General features: G+C 33.2%; 1 long non-coding RNA gene across 12 annotated transcripts in view; it reads left to right on the top strand.

The window, feature by feature from the left end:
* Positions 1-20478, top strand: part of LOC109447544 (uncharacterized) — a 659535-nt gene that overhangs the window by 456143 nt on the left and 182914 nt on the right. For 10 of the 12 annotated variants that reach the window (XR_012494223.1, XR_012494217.1, XR_012494213.1 and 7 more), the window contains one exon: positions 8213-8272. The exons of 1 other annotated variant lie outside the window; for it this stretch is intronic. This is a non-coding gene — a long non-coding RNA (uncharacterized LOC109447544). Of the gene's footprint in view, positions 1-5221; positions 6516-8212; positions 8273-20478 lie in introns of those variants that run through there. One more of the 12 variants, XR_002137383.2, reaches the window with a different exon arrangement.

The following is a 20478-nucleotide window of genomic DNA, read 5'->3' as shown; positions in this document are numbered from 1 at the left end:
TTTCTTCATTGTTTGTTTGTGGCTTCTTTGTCAAAAATTATCTGCCCATATAAAGTGTCAGTTTATTTCTGGGTTCTCAATTCTATTTTATTGGTCTGTGTGTCTGTTTTTCTGCCAGTACCATGCTGTTTGGATTATTGTCACTTTGTAGTCTAATTTGAAGTCAGGGAGTATGATACCTCCAGCCTTGTTCTTTTTTCTCACGATTGCTTTAGCTATTTGGGGTCTTTTGTGATTCCATGCAAACCTGATGACTTATTGTTTTATACATTTAAAAAACGTCATTGGGATTTTGATAGGGATTACATTAAATCAGTATATTGCTTTAGGTATTATGGCCATTTTAATTATAATAAATCTCCAATCTGTGAACATTGAATATCTTTCTATTTTTTGTGTGTTTTCTTCAATTTCTTTTAATAATGTCTTATAGCTTTCAGTATATAGATCCTTCATATCCTTTGTTAAGTTTATTCCTAGGTCTATGAGTTTTTGTTTCTCATTTGTTTGTCTTGTTCGTTTGTTGCTTTTGGTTTATATACCACATATCGGTGAAATCATATGGTTCTCTGCTTTTTCTGTCTGACTTATTTTGCTTAGCAATATAATCTCAAGATCCATCTATGTTGTCACAATAGTTTAGTGGTTACTGGAGGGTAAAAGGGGAGGGGGTGGTAGATGAGAATAAAGGGGATCAAATATATGGTGATGGAAGGAGAACTGACTCTGGGTGGTGAACACACAATGGGATTTATAGATGATGTAATACAGAATTGTACACCTGAAATCTATGTAACTTTGCTAACAATTGTCACCCCAATAAACTTTAATTTTAAAAAAAAGTTTATTCCTAGGTATTTTATCCTTTTTTGTTGCAATTGCAAAAAGAATTTTTTTTCATTTCTTTTTCTGAAATTTCATTTTTGTGTATATTCATTGTTATGGGAACACAATGGATTTCTGTACATTGATTTTGTGTCCTGAAACTTTACTATATTTATTTATTTATCCTAATAGGTTTCTATATTTTGTTTGTTGGTTTTTGAATTTTAAAGGTTTTCTATATAAAGAATCATGTCATCTGCAAATAGTGACAGTTTAACTTCTTCATTCCCAATATGGATGCCCTTTATTTCTTTCTCTTGCCTGATTGCTGTCTGGCTAGGACTTCCAATACTATGTTGAATAACAGTGGTGACAGGGGGCATCTCAGTCTTGTTGCTGATCATAGGGAATATTGGCTGAGGGTTTTTCATACATGGCTTTTATTATGTTGAGGTACTTTCCTTCATTCCCATTTTATTCCCAAGTATTTCAATCACAAATGCATGTTGTATCTTTGTCATATGCTTTTTCTGCATCTATTGATATGAACATATGATTTTTATCCTTTATTTTGTTTATGTGGTGTATCACATTTATTGATTCATGTATGTTGATCCATCCTTGGGCCCCTGGAATAAAACCCATTTAATCGTAATATGTAATCTTTTTAATGTATTGTTGTATTCAATTTGCTAGTATTTTGTTTAGGATTTTTGCATTTATATTCATCAGAAATATTGGTCTGTAGTTTTCTTTTTTTGTGTTATCCTTACCACATTTTGATATCAAGGTAATGTTAGCCTCATAAAATGAGTGAAGAAGTATTGCCTCTTCTTCAACTTTTTGAAAGAATTTGAGGAGGATAGGTATTAAATCAACTTTGAATGTTTGGTAGAATTCACTAGTGAAGCCATCTGGTCCTGGACCATTGATTTTGTGGAGGTTTTGGATGATCGTTTCAATTTCTTTACTGTTGATCAATCTGTTCGGATTTTCCATTTCTTTGTGATTCAGTCTAGGAAGCTATGTATTTTAAGAACTTGTCCATTTCTTCTAGGTTATTGAATTTTTTGGCACATAGTCCTTCATACTATTCATGTATGATCCTTTGTGTTTCTGCAGTATCCTTCGTAACTTCTCTTTCATTTCTGATTTTGCTTATTTGTGTCTTTTCTCTTTTTTCCTCAGTGAGTCTAGCCAGAGGTTTGTCAATTTTATTAATCATTTCAAAGAACCAGCTCTTTGTTGCAGGAATTCTTTTATTGGCTTTTTGCTCTCTATTTCGTTTAATTCTGCTCTAATTTTTTTATTATTGCCTTCCTTTTGTTAATTTTGGGTTTCTTTTGTTCTATTCTTAATTCTTTACGATGTAATGTTAGATTGTTTACTTGGGATTTTTTTTGTTTCTTGAGGTAGGCCTGTTAATGATGTAAATTTCCCTCTTAATACTGCTTTCACCACATCCCAATAATTTTGATACAATGTATTTTCATTCTCATTTGTTTCTATATATCTTTTGATCTCTCCTTTTATTTCTTCTTTGACCTAGTCATTCTTTAGTAACATTTTGTTTAATCTCCACATATTTGTGGTTTTACCTGCTTTCTTTTTGCAGCTGATCTTCAATTTCAAATTATTGTGGTTGGAGAACGTATGTGGTATGATTTCGGTCTTCTTAAATTTGCTGAGGCTATTTTTGTGTCCCAACATGTGGTCTATCCTTAAGAAGGTTCTGTGAGCACTAGAAAAATATATACAGTCTGGTGTCCTAGGATGAAAGGCTCTGTAAATGTCAATTGTATCCATTTGGTCTAATGTGTTGTTTAAGACTGATATTTCCTTATTGATTTTCTCTTTGGATTATCTATCCATGGCTGTCAATGGGATATGTAGGACCCTACTATCATTGTGTTTTTGTCAGTTTCTCCTTTTAAGTCTGTTAGTAGTTGCCTTATATATTTTGGTGCTCCGATTGGAAGCTTATATATTGATGTGTTATGTCTTCTTGTTTATTGTCTCATTTTTAATTATGAAACTGACACTGTATTGGGGTGAGGGAGGGAACCCCTGGAAGGAGTGAATGTCTCAATTCCTTATTCAGACTTCCCTATACCTCCTGGGGTTAAAGAGAGGAGGTTAGGATGCTGTTTTCTAGTCTAGCAAGAATCAGTGCTAGGCTCCCTATTGAGCCTTTGTGTGATGTTTGAAGCAAAGTAATATTGTTACAGTGCTTTCTGTTTTTTCTAGGCTGCCCTTTATTGTTCCTTTGCCTAGAGAGAGCAGGCTTTTGTTGGGGCTTTCTAGTCTTCCAGTTGGTATCTTTGGATTACAGACTTCTTTAGCTACAAGTTTTGGATATACAAGGCAAAACTAAAATCCAGGGACCTCACCGCCATGTTGATCTTTGGGTCCTGAGGTCCCTGACTCATCTGTCTTTCAGAATATTTCTTACATTTATTTTATACATAATGTCCAGGGTTTTAGTTGTACTTAGCAGTAGGATTAGGGAAAATCTAAGTTTACTCCATCTTCCTGTAAATGAACATCTCCTGTTTCTTTTTTTCTTTTTTCTTTCTTTCTTTCTTTTTTTTAATTGGCTGGGTACCATGCAATTTTCACATTAGGTTCTTTAAGGAAATTAAACAGAATTATAAAAATCTGATTAATAAATTTTATACAAAAAAGAGAAAACTTGAGACAAAAAATACATCTCTACCTTTATTTTTTAATATCCATTTCACTTCCACTTTCTACCAGTTTCTTTCTTGACTAGTTTGTTGCCAATAAATGCTCCTTTAGGACCAGCAACACTTATGATTAGAAGTGAGCTTTTCTCACTTGAAAGTTCTTGAATGACTCCCACATGGGGGCATGTCGATTTGATTCATTGCTGTTCCCCTGTGCCTATTACGTTTATTTAATAAATATCTGCTGAATAAGTGAATAAGAACTGAAAAATTAACATTTTCTTTCTGTGAGAGCTTATCTACTTGCTTTTTGCTGTGCTGAAGCATGGGACAGATGTGTCTGCATACCATGCTTGATTACCTATCAGGCACTCTAAGCACTTAAGACATGAGCAAAATTTGTCCAGAATTTCACAACGTAGAAAAAGCAATTTTAATTTCATCGCATGTGTAAGTTTTTGTTTCATGGTTTAGAATTGTTTGTATTTTGAATTACATATGGGGAGGACGCCAGAATGGTTCCAATGTGTGTGTGTGTGCGTGTGTATATGCGTATGTGTGTATTTGTGCACATTTACTCCTATTGCTCCTAAAGAAAGTGAACTGAAGAACATGACACTAAAAAAAGACCATTTTTAGGATGTTTCCTAGATCCCTGAATCTTTTTCTTTTTTAATGGTTTTCTTTTATCAGGCAAGTCAGGGTTGGGTTATCTTTTTATATCTTTGTCATATATTGTGCTGTGTGTGTGTGTGTGTGTGTGTGTGTGTGTGTGTGTGGTGTGTGTATACATGGAGGAGGGATAATGTTAGTCCATCATTTTGTAAATCCCTGGATGTAACTTTAAAATTTTACCAACATAATTATACTTTAGATAAAGATCTTCCCATCATTGAAACATCTCTCTTTTTTTTTTTTTTAATGCAGATAGGAGAACATGATTCTTTTAAGTACTACTATGCTTGATTTAAATACTAATAAGACTTGCTTTTCCAATTGGCTTTAGATTCTGCTTAAGGAAATGTGCTTTTGTTCGAAAGTATGGAAATGTTTGTCCATGGGAACTTCAGTCGCCTGGTAGAATGGAAATTCATTGGGGAGGGGGAATCGTTTCATTTTACTGCCTAAGAGCTGTTGATACATTACCTGCATCTTTCAAACTGTAGGTAGTGAAGGAACAGAAAGAACACTTCTTCCATGAGTCCATCTCAGCAAACATGCACAGCATCTGTGCTAGGTAGTGATGAGGATTGCCACAGGACCTAGTTTCAGGGTTTTGTGTGGTCAAAGAGACAACTGGCTCTCCTCTCAGGGGACCACTTTGACGGAGATTGCAGCAATCAGGCATCCCCAGGTTTGCCAGTGGATTTTGTGGCCATGTAGCCCCAAATCAGTCCCAGATAAAATCAGAAAGTAGTAAAAAACAAGAAGAATCTCTGAGATTTTAAATCTTAAACAAATACCCTGCTTGTTGCATTCGCTGTGAAGGAAAAGGAAACAGTGGAAGGCATCCCTTAAACTCAGAAGACTTGCAGGGAGTTCAATCTTTTCATTTGAGAACAATTTGGGTGTGTTGTGAAATAAAGTTGCAGAGTAGGCATGTTCAGACCTTTATTTGCTACATTTAGTAGGAAAGATTCCCACCCCCCCTCCTCTGAACTACAAGAAGCCAGAGTTTTCTGTGCAAACTGAAACAGGCGTTGCAAGAATCAGATTCACTTTGGACGACTCTTCACATTCCAAGTCATCATTGCATTAGGCAGCACAATTCCATCTCTGGTTGATGGGCAGAAAAAGTGGGCAGCTTGCCAGGTAGACGTTTCCATGACTCCCAGCCCCCAAAGGTGATGCGTTTTTCAGCTAATTCAATGAAGAGTGGGCTGAACTTTGGGTCTAAACGAGACAATAGCTGCCTTCGCAGTATCAGCAGAATGGTTGATGGGGACGCACTCTACATTTGGCAGAGAATCATGTGACCTTACGACTGAGATTTTGTGATGGTGCCAACGGAGACTTGGAAAGCAGCAACCGTCCTGACTTTTTTCTTCTTTTCTAGCATGGCTCAGAAAATGGTGGATCTTAATACTTGACTTTAGCCAGACTCAGCAAGCGACTGAGCTTTGAAGCACAACTTCGCCTTTATTCTGGGTTTTTGGCAGGCCACCAGGAGGCTGTCCCTTTCACGCCTGATAAATTCTGCTGCTTATCTCCAAATAGGAAAAAAAAGAAAAAGAAGGAAAATATAAACAGAATATTGAGGCATAACAAGTGAATCCTAAAATTATATGTGCATTTCGCTTTTTGCTTTTTTTCTTACTGCTGGTATTTTTTAATGTTAATACCCATTCTGCTTGCTGAAGAATCCAAGTAGTTCTTTTTTTTTTTTTTTTGGTTTATAATGAACAGGCATTTGAACTGGGCAAACAGGACGACAGCAGCAGTGAGCATGAGATCATTGCAGCAGTGTAGCAAACTGGCACCCTGCCTTCTCACCCTTTTGGTTCAGGAGACAAACGTGTGCAATCCTCATTTCTAAAGTCAGCAGAGCCTGGAAGGATTCCTGGTCTCTCCCACCTTCTACCATTCTTCTGCCAGGGACGGCAAGGATTGGTGCAGCTTCTGTGCAGTGCTTTGTGCCTGGAATACCGAGAAGGAAGAAAAAGAAGACAAGCACCCTGGTACTTTTCTCCAAGAAATAACAAGAGCCCTGAAGAGAAAAAATATCAGAGTTTGTCCCACTCCATGCAACAGTGCTGGGGGAAAAAAAAGAGAGACGTTCCTGCTCAAAAACAAAAACAAACAAAAAATCCAAACCAAAACAAACCAAAAAAAAAAAAAAAAAAAAGGCAAACATTGGCTTGTATAACTGCAGAGACATCGAGCTTTGTAAATCAGCTTTATAAGGCAACATTACTAAATGAGCCTTCTTTATTTTTATTATTTCAAAAATATGGCATAATTAGCAATGTGTTGCACTTGGTGAAATCGCACCTTTCATATCAGGTATAACTTTTTTTGTTGTTTCTTTTAAAGCCTACTGTTATATTATATAAAAGGGAATCCTTGAACTTTCAGTTTACTCTTATTTAACTCATCACCCACTTTACTCTTATTAACTTTCTCCTTTGGCTCTCTTGCTCTAATCCTGTTTAGAATAGAAACTTAAGTAAAAATAGAAAAATCTCTATGAGAAATATAGTACATGTTTTTATTTTTGTTGTACATAGAAGCTTTGAAATGACATTACTGTTTTCTGTGCTTTTTGTGTACAGTATTAATTTTTGCTGTCTAAGAAAAGTGAGTGTTTAGACCTAGTTGGTAAAGAAACTAAATCTTTCATGTACTGTGACTCATAGTTTGAAATGTGGAAGAAAAAAACTTTTTGAACTTCTAAAAAACGGGTCATATTAGAATATGCATTAAACTACTGATAAATAAAATTAGTTTGAGCGAAGCTAGTGTTAAATAATTTACCAGAATTTCAGTATTACAGAAATGTAGCTGAAAAGGTCATGTTCTCAGTTGCTAAGTATGAAAGAAGCTCTTTCCACATAATACTTTTTAAAAAAATATACTTTTAAAAAAAGCATTTGTCTTAGAACTATTGCAAAAGTGTTGGAAATATCCATTAACTGTTTTAGTGGAAAAAGTACATACAAACTTGTTTTAAGTTAAAAACAATATATTGGCTCAGCTGATAAATGCATTGCATTCTAATTATTATGTCTGTTTGTAGAATTATATTGCTAAGCAATTTAAGCATTTTATAACAAAACCCAATTTTGCCTGGTTCAATGAGAAAGGATTAGCAGATGTATTCCACCTATTTTAATTTTGAGTAAAACTTTCTAAACATGTTTAAAATATGTTAAAAAGAAAATGTTTTTGAAATATGCAGTATATATTAATGATACAGTATACAATAATTTGCGTATTACAAATTGATACTGTAATATTTGCCAACTTTAAGCAAACTTGTGCTTTTAAAATCATATTTTATTATATTGAAAGTACATAGGGTAAACAATGAGAAAATATTACAGAACCGATGAATTCTACTTTCTTTTTTATTATTCTACAAAGAATTATGGGAAATAACAATTACCCTATGTACTGGTAACATTCAAATAAACGTTTTATTAAGTTTTGGGGTTATTCTTTCCTAATTATTTTAAAAAACAGCTCTTGTTCCTTTATGCTGCCTCAGCTAATGTAACATCAACTTTCACAGGCTTAATTAACATTTATAAACCTGTTTTCATGTTTCAAGACCCTTTAGTTGAAAAACATTATTTTAAATGTTATTTTTAGGAACCATTAATCTCTATACTCTTAATTATCTTATTAAGCTCCATGCCAAATCCAAATCTCTTTTCAGCTTTCACTAGTTCATTGTGCAAAACCTAGTCGCTTCTTCAACAGCCATGCCTCCTTTCACTTTCAAAACTGTTACTGTGAAAACAACACCAACCAAAATGAACGCATAAATGCAAACTATGAAACCATATTATATGTCATATGAGTAGCCTTGGGTGGGGCTCTAGGAGTCTTCCAAGCCTTTTAAAAGAATAGTTTAAAAGGTTTTGCCCATTTTGATATTGTGTTTTCTTCTCGATCGTCTACCTTCCTTCCCACCATCTACCCAAATGCTCCTCCTAGAGAGCAGCTGTCTGATATTTCTCCTTTTGTGGTTGTTTTAGGGAAAAACTTAAAATGGATATGAGAAGTGAAGACAGTGATCATAGGAGAAATCATCTCAGGTAAAAATAAAAAGCAAAAGAGCAGCTAATATTTTTTAAGAGAAACAATAATTTTGACTGTGTTTAGTTATAAGAATTCGTTTCATATTCCTTATGAACCTAGCTGTTGGAATTTTCATTGATGGTTTGAGAATTTAAAATATTACTTACTTTGTGAAAAAATTTGTCTGAGTTTGTGAGCAGTATACACTTTGAGTCCCTTTGCTTATATGTCTATATATACATCCATATAACATAGGTGAAATATGATTGAATAGAAAGTTGTTTAGGAAAAAAGAAAAAGTGTATTTTATAATTTGTTGTACCATGTGTAGGGAAGAGAAATCTGTGGGGAGGGAGTAAAGTCATGCTTTTTAAAAATATATGATCTAATAAGACAATGAAAGCAAAGTATACATTCTTATAGTTTTGATAAAACCCAAAACAAGGTTGCTCTTAATTTCATATATAAATTTATGAATTTATGTTGAAATATTTTTACTATAATTGAATGCATGAATGTTGATTTTTTTACTATACTTATTAATAACTATGGGAATAATTTGAATACAAGTAATGGTGAAAATTACGTAGACAGAATTCGTCATGTAAAGTCTATAAAACATTTATTTCAAAACATGCAAAACCAGAAAATTTTATATAGTATTACTATTTTTCACAATGAAGGTATAATTTAAAAATGCTAAATATTGTTGATATGAGTAAAACGATTAATGATGGCACAAATTATAATTTTGTTGCTGTTGAGCTTAGAATCTTAAAAAAAGGGGTATATGGCTGGCTTTATGTTTATTCTTTGTGTGTTTGCTTATTGTCTGGTGATTTAATTTTTTTTAAATAATTATTTTTGCCCAACCTGTTGACCAGGTGAGAGTTGTATATAGCCATATATTGTTTTAGCTATATCATTTTTGAAAAATATATTTATATATATCATGTATAAGAGAGATCATATCCTCTTTTATGCAATAGATCTGGAGTATAAATGTTAGCGCACAGTAGTAGTAATAATGCTATTCATGTTTGATTAATTTTAGTTATTTGATATTAATTATGAAAATATTGTTAATTTCAATATTATTCCAAATATAGACAGCTATATATATATTTTTAGGACTTTTAAATAACTTCCTTTGTTTTCTACCTAGTCAACAAGACTTTACTTGTTTTATGAGAAAGTTATGTTATCAATTCCTTGAAACCAGTATGTGAGGTTTTATAAGAATTAGAACAAACACAATCTAACTCTTACACAATTAGCTTAATAGTTAACTTGGTCTTAATTATAGGCTCATAACACTACATTCCTGCCTCACAGTTACATAATTTATACATACGTGGACGGATTTCTTTCTTTTAAAACTCATCGTTAATTAGAATAGCCTAATTTTAAAATGCTCACTATTAAACAAAAGTAATCTGTGAAAAAAATCTTTCAATATAGTATTTTTTAAATTCTCATGTATATAAACCTGTACTTAGAATATTTATTAAGGCCTTTAAATGGGAATATGCATACTTAGAACATTTCAGCATTTAAAATATTTATACTAAATGACCGATATTATTATGCTCATTTCTTAATTTCATCAGTTATTTACAAGTTCTGCTTTAATAGGGAGGCCATGTGAGATGTTGCCCATTGGCATAAACCCGTAGATCCGATCTTGTGGTGAAGTGGACCGCACAAGCTCGCTTCTATGGGTCTGTGTCAGTGTGGTAATCTGACAAAATGCTATACACAGTGCTGTTAAATAATATTTCAGTCAAACTCCGGTTAAACTCTAGTTGAGTACTTTTGAGGTAATTATATTTTCCTTCATTTTTTATGTATGTATTAATTCTCAGCTGTCTTACAAGGCAGGATTCAATTGTTGACCACTTGGAAGCGTTTATATCTCAGCTCCTCAAGTTTGAATCCAAGTGTAGTAAATTGCTTAATAAACTTTAATTTTTTATAGCATGGTTTGAACCAAGATCTGCCTAGATACTGTTCAGAAACATCAGGTCATATTTCAGTGGTTAGCGCATCTCATCAACTTCAGTAAGAAAATTAAAGACAATACTGGATTTATGTGTTACTATTGAGCCTTTTTCTCTTGAAAAATGAAGCAGAATGCTATTGGGTTTTTAAAATATTATTAATTGCTAGTAGAACTATGCCAGGAGAGATGTCAGAAAACATTTTGTATGACCTATTCTGGAAACCGAAGAGGTTAAGATAGTCCTAGTGGGCACATATTAAGTCGATTGGTAAAATGTTAGTGTATTATATCTACATCCTTGCCAAGCCCTTAGGTGTATGGCCGCCATATTTGGAGGAGCTGACTGAAGATATGATAAGGAGTTTGAAGCAACAGTTGAAGCTGTGTGCATCCGGGTTGAGGTAGTAGGTTGTATGGTTTAGAGTTACACCCTGGGAGTTAACTGTACAACCTTCTAGCTTTCCTTGGAGCACACTTGAGCCACCGAGGAATTCTTCATCATCTTAATCTTATTGAGTCAATTTCTGTGCAAGAAGGTAATGTGTCATGAGTATTTTGGATAGTTAATTTGTGCCTTTATTACATGAAAATGATTCTTTCATCCCTAAATATTAGATTATTCAATTTACATCTGGTTATAAACACTTGCAAGATGGTATTTCTAATAGGTTGTTACTCTGTGATCAAACATTTCTAAGGGCTGGTGAGTAGTGACTTAAACTACACTAATATTGCAGATTTTTTCAACCATTGATTCACAAAATTTGGCACTTAAAATTTCAAAATGATCATTGGTCTTTCTTTTATTTTTATTAGCTATGTAGACCCTACAGTATAAAATTTTTTTTTAAAAAGTGTCTACCAGTGTTAATGACTTCCATAGCACATTGACTGATTCTTTCTTATGACACATCACTTTCTCCTTTATGTTGTGGCTATCTAAGTGCTTGTTTATTTTTTTCCATACTAGACTGTAAGCCCCTTGAGGGCAAAGTCCATGTCTTATTTTTCATTGTATCCCCTGCAATGCCTCACACATAATAAGAATTAAACATTTATTGGTTGAATGAATGAGTGTAAGATCTCACTCTGTGATGATTTCTATTGAATATTTATAAATTACAACAGTGATCACAAATCTGAGTTTTGTTTATTGGTCCTAAAAATTCCCCTAAATTTAATTCCCAGACTTTTCTGCATCAGTAATGTACTTGACTTGTTTCTCGACTCTGTTGACTGTCTCCTCTCATCCTACACATACAATTTAAAATTCAGGAGTGCTCTTTCTCTAAAATAAAAAGAATAGAACAAATTCATTTCTATTAGTAAGCTCATTACAGTTTATAATCCTAAATTTAGGTTGTGTATATTTCTTTTGAATTTTTAAATTCCTTAATTTCCAGACGAATGGTATTTACTTCAGCACCAATTTCAAAACCAGCTCATTGTATTCTACCCTTTATTTTCTTCCCTTATCTTCTGCCCTTTATTTTTATACAGCTATATCTGTTGCATAAACCAGAAACAACTAAATCAGAACCATATCAAGAAATTAATAATAGATAAGCATGTGAAATATAATATGAGGTCTGGATCACATTTTGGTTTGAAGGAATGGCACCCACAATATTCTGTCTGTACAACACAAATGGGTCTCTTTGGAGTCCATTAGCTTTCTGTCAACTTTAGTGGCAGTGAATGGTGCAATTTATATAGAGAGGCTAGAATTAAATAGTTGTAGATACTAGAACTAATTTAAACTTCAAACATGAAACATTGAATACATAAGAAGACATTTGTAGATACAAGTATTTATGTTAAGAAACTCTAAGACCCTGGCTGTGTGGTGATGAACTTTCTGTGCAACTCTGGCATCCAGAATATTTCAGAATCTAGAATCCACCAACAGTGGTAGTTTGGAAGAAACTTTTCAGTCACCAACAGGAAGAACGCACGAGCCATAGAAAGCTTAATACTAAAGATTTTAAGAAAAATTATTTGACTGGTATGCAGAAGTTAAAAAGTAGTAGTCTCTAAGAAAGAAAAATTGTTTTAAGGACTAGTCAAGAGACAATGAACAAAAGGCAGGAGCATAGACAAGAGATGAAAAGGGACAGAGAGAGAAAGAAGTGATGAAAAAGACAGTGACTCATAGCAAAGAGTAACAGTGATGTGTCTAATGGTGATAGTTCAACCCAAAGTTAGAAGAAACACAACTGAGTGGTAAACAATTACATCTTTGTAATTAGTGTAGCCCTTGAGAGCCTAGGATCCCTTTCTTGTGTGAGAATGTATGTATTTGTGTGTATCCCAATATTCAGTGTATGGATTTGGAGACCAAGTCATGTAGACATTGATGGGCCAAATATAATATTGTTGCCAATAAATGCCTGTTTCCATGCAGTGAACTAAAATATGTCACAGAATTGAACTATGATGATGAGCAGTTTAAGGATAACCTCATAAAAAATACTATGATAAATGCATAGAATTGTGGTCTCTTATCTGCTCTATCTAAAGTAGTCTGGTACTATAGAAGAATGGCTGAAAATTGACAAAGATTTAACTATGACCCATTGTGTTAGTCATTCAGAAATTATAGTAATTCTGAAAAGCAGAGGATATAATTAGCATCAATGAAGAAAATAGAGTGAGAATACTACATGGGAGAATTATGCTCTCACTAGTGTTTAATGATAAATTTTTCTCACCCAGCTGTTGTGGTAATTTAACTTACTATGTATTTATTAAAAATTATAAATGGAAAATGCACACATTGATAGGATTACTTTTAAAGATTCAGGACTCCTGCTTGTGTCAGTATCTAGAAAGAGTCAAATTATGTCTAAGAAACCATGTGGAAACATTGCACATTTAAAGAGTTAACATTCAATGGGGGAACAGCTATACAGACTGAATAAGTCCTTTAAGAATTTTCACTCGTCATGTTTTATTGTATACCAGGGTTTCCATATTTTATAACAGAGAAAGTTTGAAAATTCACGAAACAGTTCAATATCAGTTAACCATACTTTACTTAAACTCTCTCTTGATATTTTGGGACACTAATTTGTACACACACACACACACACACACACACACACACACACACACACGGTGCCAAAACAATGTATATACATTTTAAGAAAAGAAAAAACTATTAAAATCGTAATAATATATACCAATAACAAAAGATGAATACAAGCCACGTTTGACTTCTGCAGTTACAAGAGGTGCTCAAAGTGGTTACCATCAACGTCCAGAAACTTCTGATTATGGCAAACTACTGCTTGAGCAATGTTGACCAAAGTGTCCACTTGTATACATTTTTTTGGCACCCCTGGTATATATATCTTTATGCTCATAGTGGCCGATTTAGCTTAAATGCTTTGTGGAATGAGGCAGGAAAGAGTTGGAGTGGAAAGGAAGATATCAAGGAGAGGAAGAAAGAAAGGGAGGGAAGAAGGAAAGGGAAGAAAAACAAACGGCAAGGCAGTTGATTGGCCTTAACAGAAAAGCCTAATTCAGTTCATGAACTAAATTGGCCAAAGTAACTTTAAGAGAATCAGATAAATTGCTTGGCAATTGGACTGAGTCTTCTTGAAAACAATGCAGCAGTACATGAACTGTTATTAGAATAAATGAGTCACTTTCTGTAAATAATCATTTTGTTTCTGTTATTCCCTATTATCAAATGCTGACTCATGAGCATAGGTGATTCCCCAGGATCCCTCAGATGATGTGATACAGAATTCTGCCACTCTGAGCGGTACTTCATACCCATGCCTGGTTTTCAACAGAATATAAGAATAATTCTTGAGGTTATTGATCTTGACTATGCCCATACTAAGTCCCTAAAAGACCCATAGAGAATGCCTGTGAATGAAAGATCATTAGGTGAAGGTTCTGATGTATCAAAGAACATTTATCTCTTACATGCTTACTCATTCTTACCATCCACCACTACTTCCAAGCAAACACACACCTGTTAATATGTTCTTCCGGATCCTTGTATATCACCTTCCATCCATAAAGCCTTTACTCTCTCTCAGAAGACGTTTTCAGTTTTGAATCCTCATAGCCCTTACATCTTTTATTCCCACAGGGTTTTCTCCAACTTCCATTAATAGTAAGTACAAGTACCCAAAGATGACTTTGACTTACCTTTGTACCTCCTGCAGGGTACATACTTTTTTTTTTTTAACTGTTGGATTGAGGTGAACTTTAGATCATTTGTGAGCAATGGTGAGAACATGTACATACCTTAATATAAACTATGCTTCGTCAGTAATGTCTTGTGTTTCCCAAAATATTTCTAGGCTCTCCAGAATATATCATTATGGGATAAGGAATTTTTAAGACTGTTTATGAGGTCTAGAGGCCAGTCTTGATTAAGCATGTGATATACCATTTGAATGTGATTTGTGAAGCAAGCTAATCTGTTATTTATAATAAATCTAACTTCCTTGTGTACAGAAATAGCTGTCTTTTTCAAAACTCACAACTCCTACCATAGTGCCCAGCTTGTAGGGTGAATTCAAGAACTCCTTGGTGAATGAACAAAAACATTTTTAAATGAAATAAGAACATGTACAGTGGAGCGATTCTATATTTAAGTAGACTTCTTCAAACTTTAAAAATTTAGAATTTAAGAGAAATTAGGAATATGACGTTTAACTTTTGGGAACGTCAAAAGTTTAATGATGGTTCTTGAATTTTTAAATTGGCATTGTTTTGTGTGTGCCTTCATTTTTAACCTCACGTGATGCTATGTGGAATGTGTGAGTTAAATCAACTTACTACCCATGTTTCTTCCCTAATTCTGTCCCCTCTTAAATCTTGTTTGTTTCATTTCACTCTGAACTCTTGGACGGCTTACTTGACTCCAATTATATTCAGCCTTCTGTTTCTTGTTACTTTTTATATGTTTAGATTGTACATAGTAAAGTTGGATTGTAAACTGTATAAATTATGTGTACTTTTATTTGGTAAGCACTTGAATAGTACTTGATTGAAATTAAAAAAAAAAAAATCTAGGTTTGTAAATGGTAAGAGGTCAAATGGCCCATTTTCCAGATGACCAAACTGAAACGCAGAATATTTCCTGATTTTTTTCAGGGTCGATCCATTAGTATGGACACAGTCCAGCTTTCTGTCCAGATTAATAATCTAAGAAGAAATATTTTACATTTGCAATTAATAAATTTTGGGTAGTTTTCTATTGTTAGCAATAGATTTTGCTGTAGTGTCATTAAACCAAGTTTAATTGATTGATTGAAATGAGATAATAAGGTTTTATTTCTGAAAGACTACAGATAACAAAATAGTTTATCTTCAGACTCAAATATGGTAGATATATGAACTCTGTATCCCTTTAGTTCTTTCTTTTCAAATACAAGTACACTCATTTTTCTAGGCATAGAGGAAACTTACCTACCCTCTAGTTCTGCTCTGATATATCCTCTTCTTCCAGAAGTCTTCTCCAGGGGAGAGGTGCATGGCCTAGCAGTTGGTGGTATATCATAAGTGAAAAAGGAAGTATGAATTGGTTGACTTCTTAACATTGTGTTGGTTGGAAGAATAAAGTTAATATGAAATGCTAACCATAATAACTAAGTCCAACTTAAGAAGTCAATTGCCTATGCCCCCCCACAAGATATGCAACATATCATTATGTAACAGGGATCATGAACTTAAACAAGTTCAGGGTCTAGGCAGTATAATAAGCTAGACTTTAAGACAAAAGGAAATAATCAGGACTGAGGTAGACCAAGGAAGGCATACTCATTGTTTTCAAAATGACTTCTTCAGTCAATCTAAATTTGGCCCCCAAGGGCAGCCAGTTTTTCATTTTCATATGAAGGCGGCACACAGTAAAGTTGTAAATTTGTTCTTTTGATAAACCTAATAGCCTTTTTACAGTTGAACTAGTAATTTGAAGTATCTATAATATCTTCAAGTAATTACAATGTCTAAAAAAGATAAATTCTTGCACACTTATATGTTATTTTAAATATACATGTGTTGCTGTTATTTCAAATAGACATGTGATCCATGACAGTCTAAATATTTCCTTGAATTTAATTGACAGATGAAAGTATTTATTGGTCATGCAACACCTACCATATGTAATATCATTTTGATGCTAATTTTAATGAAAGAAATTTAGTAGTAGTAGTGGTAGTAGTAGTAGTAGTAATTATAGTAGTCCTGGTTGTAGTAATTTTAGGTTTCCATTTGCATCTATATCTCAAATGTACAAAACAATGAAATTCTTATACTTCTTATTTCTCAAGTAATTAATGCTATAGATAGATGGATAGATAGCATTTCCAAGTCAGAAAAAATCAAAACTGAATAAATAAAGTGAACACAAAGTTCAAGTGTTGTCATCTCCGTATAATGTCTTACATTCAGGCAACTGGGTATTGTTAAAGTTAATGACATCGTTGTTAATTATATTTTAATTCAAAGACTAGTTATGCATAAATCTAGAATTAGATCAGGTTACTATCCATAAATTTTTAAATATAATTTAGTTCAAAGAACTTAAATTTGGTAAGTAGAAATAACACAGCCAATTATGAAAATATTGCATTTATAGTAATAAAAAAGATGTGTCTACAATTTTGCTGTGTAGTAAGAACATTCCTGTTTAGTATATTTGGGATCAGTAGTTGATCAGTTAATCCACAAAGATTTTTTGAACAAATGGATCCTAAAAATTAACACATACATACAATACATATTTTATTTCAATTTTAAAACACGACTATATATTTATTTGCCAAGTACTATTTTTGAGTTTGGGTTGCCGATTACAGATATTAATCATCTTTTCTATGAATCCCATAATACATTATCTGAATTATAATTTTGGGTGCTTCATAAATGTCTTTAAGGGAAAATCCAACACAAAGAAATCTGACAGCAGAATTCTATTTTCTCCATGGTTTTTTTCTAATCTTTTGAAGTTGCCTTACCTTCATCTAAGTCGATAGCATTTTAAAATGGTGGAATTTTATTAAGTCTTTCCAAAATTTTCATGTATAAACAATCTCTCATTCTTTTTACATTCATATTTAAATTGGTTTATATAATATTTAACTAAGTTATACAATTTCATATTAAACAACTGGCATAGACTGTTTTGGAAACAGACATACTGACTGCCAGCAAGCATACAAATCACTTGTTGAGAGCAGAAATACTTCGGTGTTCTAGAACTTTCTGAGGTGATGAAATGTTCTCTGCACTTCCCTAAACAGTAGCCACCAGCTACATGTGGGTATTAAGCATTTGAAATATGGCTAGTGTGATGGAAGAACTGAATTTTAAATTTAGTTAATTTTAGTTAAATAAAATTTAAGTAGCTATACGTGGCTTAGTATCTTATGTATCTGACAGTGTAGTTCCTGAAAGTAGCCCACTTTTATTTGGAATGCTGGGAGCATCTGCTGAAAATGTCAGCTAATCTGTAAAGTGGAGAATAACTAAGAGCACTCCCTCTGTAGTTGAATTAAGATTTAGGGGGAGAATGGCTTGGGAAACTCAAATCGATTTGGAATTCAATTGGTTTTGTTTTATTGTTTTTATTTGTTTATTTTGCTCCTATTTGAGTATAGATTTAGTTTGATGAGATTTTAAACCTTTATTCAACAGAAGGAAGCCAAAACATTAAAAACTACAGAGGTTTGCAACTCTTTCTGAAGCAATCAACACAAACCTAATTAGAAAGAAATGACATTGCTTCTCACATAGGAAAAAAAAAAAAAAAAAAAAAAGGTGTTCTTAATTAAGATCATAGATCCATAAGACCCATAGGATGAAATTGTTGACTCTATGGGCCCTTTGAAAATATTTATAATACTTTAAATGTATGTGGGTATGTTTACTTTTCTCAGGAAAATGTCCCAGGTCTTGTCAGGTTATCATAGGAGTCCATTTCTTGAAAAATTTAAGAATAACTGCATTGGGTTACTGTTTCATACTTTTTGAGGTGCCAGAGTTAATTAAGTAGTAAACTCGATATCATTGAAAGCTTTCCTTACAAATATTATTAATCTATCTGTCTACTTGTCTATCCATGCATAAATTCACATATATGTTTCAAATTATGTAGTTTATATGTCATTAAATATATAAAATTTTAATTAAAAATTGTACTATATATAATTTACTTGTAATTTATTTAGTAACATATGTATAATTTAATTGTCTAATCCAATGGAACATGGTTCAGAAAAGAAAGAGAATAACTGAATTCCTTGGAAAGATTCAATAAAATGGAATAGCTAAAATCATTATCATATTAAATTTGAACATTCAACTGTAAATTATTGTTAAAAAATCATAAAAATATTGATTGAACCATCTCTCAGTTTACTATATCAGTGCCATTATGTGTTCTTGCTTATAAATGACTGCATCCACTAAAGTGGTGCATTGTGGGTACAATTTATGAAACATAAAAAGACTGTCACCAGTCCCACGTTTAATGAAAGATTTGTCTCACATGAAAACATTGAAAAAATTAGAAAATTGTCCTCTGACATATTTTAAGAAAAATTAAAGATATTTGTGTTAATGTATTTTTATGTTTCCCTTTCTAACTAGTATTTTTGTTTAATCCATCAACTATTCATCCCAAACACATCAGGTAGGATTGCTTCTACTGTGATAGTATTATTCCTCTTTTAAAAGTGAGAACACCACAGTCAGGGCTTTATATAATTTCCTAAACCATATAAATGGTAAATCCTAGGACTGAAACAAATGTGACATACCAAAGGAGTGGATTTCAACTGCTTTGTCATTATGCTTCCAATGACAGAGGCTCAGCAATTTGAGACCAGTTGGTATGCACAGTAAAAGTTTGAAAGTAAGACTTGCTCTACTTCATTTAGAATGAAAGTCTAGCTTCACTAGTCAAAAATTCCCAGGCTAGTGTTTCTTTCAATTTAGATATCCATGCAACAAAAGTTCAATGAGCACTTTTCTTGTGTCTGATTTTTCAAAACATAGGATAGTATAAGGTTGCCAGGCCTACCTAAAAACAGCAAATATATTTACTTCTTACTTCAGCTCACTGTGGTAAAATGTTTATTTGATGATAAATATTGATTTGCATCTATCTCTTACGTAAGGATTACTTCTGTTTTTAAATTCTAAAATTTCAAAATATGGGAGCACAATAAACAGACTACTTGAGATTAACTGATTGGTATTTGAGAAGTATCTAATATCGTTCCTTGCATAAGCTAGAGACAGAGAAGACCTTTTTTTTCCCTCCTCTAATAATATTAGCTTAGCACTGCATATTATTTCCTGCTCTGGATTTTAAGACTTCTTAGAACAGTGGTTCTAAACTTTATTGCTTGAGGACGTGAAGAGAAGGGAATGTGGGGTGGGATGTGGGTGTAGTTTGAAAAAGGCCTCAGTGTTACTCAGATTTTATGTCTGCATAGGCATACATTCCATAAGCATCATTTTGTGATATGATTTCAAAGGCCTCAGAAAGATGTCCCCTGCTCCAAAACAGATTGGTCTTTTGTTGCACATAAAACTTAAGAGCACAGTTATTGACAGTTCCCCATTCCCCAGTAATGCAGATTGCACTTCAGTCCTGGAGGCAGGCACACCTGACATTATAATAAGTCTATGTTACTCACAACTACAAAAGCTGATCTCTTTATCAGTGCTTTATACTCTTCATCTATAAAGTGAAAATTATGACATCGGTATTACAAGATTTTTGTGAGGATTAAAAGATTATATGGCATTTAGGAAGCATGGTGCCTAGTAGATAATTGGAGTTGAAAAATATATAGTTATTATGACCATCATTACACATATAAGGGTGCAGTGTATTGTTTACTTATTAAGCACCCCACAGGTCCAGAGCTGTGGAATTTCCATAGGAGAGGCAACCACAGGACACATTGGAGAAAGTTGTTTTCTTTGAGACCTCCCCTTGATTCCAGAACATCAGGTCTCTACTGCCTGGATTTGCTCTTTTGAATAGGTCACGTTTCAGATATTCTTCTCATTGTTAGATTACGCTAGACAAGAAGCCTCACCTTTTCCTTCTGAGATTATAGTTCCTCTTCATATGTCTAGAGTTAAGTATTTTCCTTTTTGTATCGTTCTTATTTTGAAAACATAAGCAATTTTTCACCACTGTTTATATACAAAGACAGTGAGGTAATAAATTGCTAAGCG

This window comes from Rhinolophus sinicus, linkage group LG01 (genome assembly GCF_036562045.2).
Source record: "Rhinolophus sinicus isolate RSC01 linkage group LG01, ASM3656204v1, whole genome shotgun sequence".
Lineage (NCBI taxonomy): Eukaryota > Metazoa > Chordata > Mammalia > Chiroptera > Rhinolophidae > Rhinolophus > Rhinolophus sinicus.
This window is presented reverse-complemented; position numbering and strand designations above follow the sequence as displayed.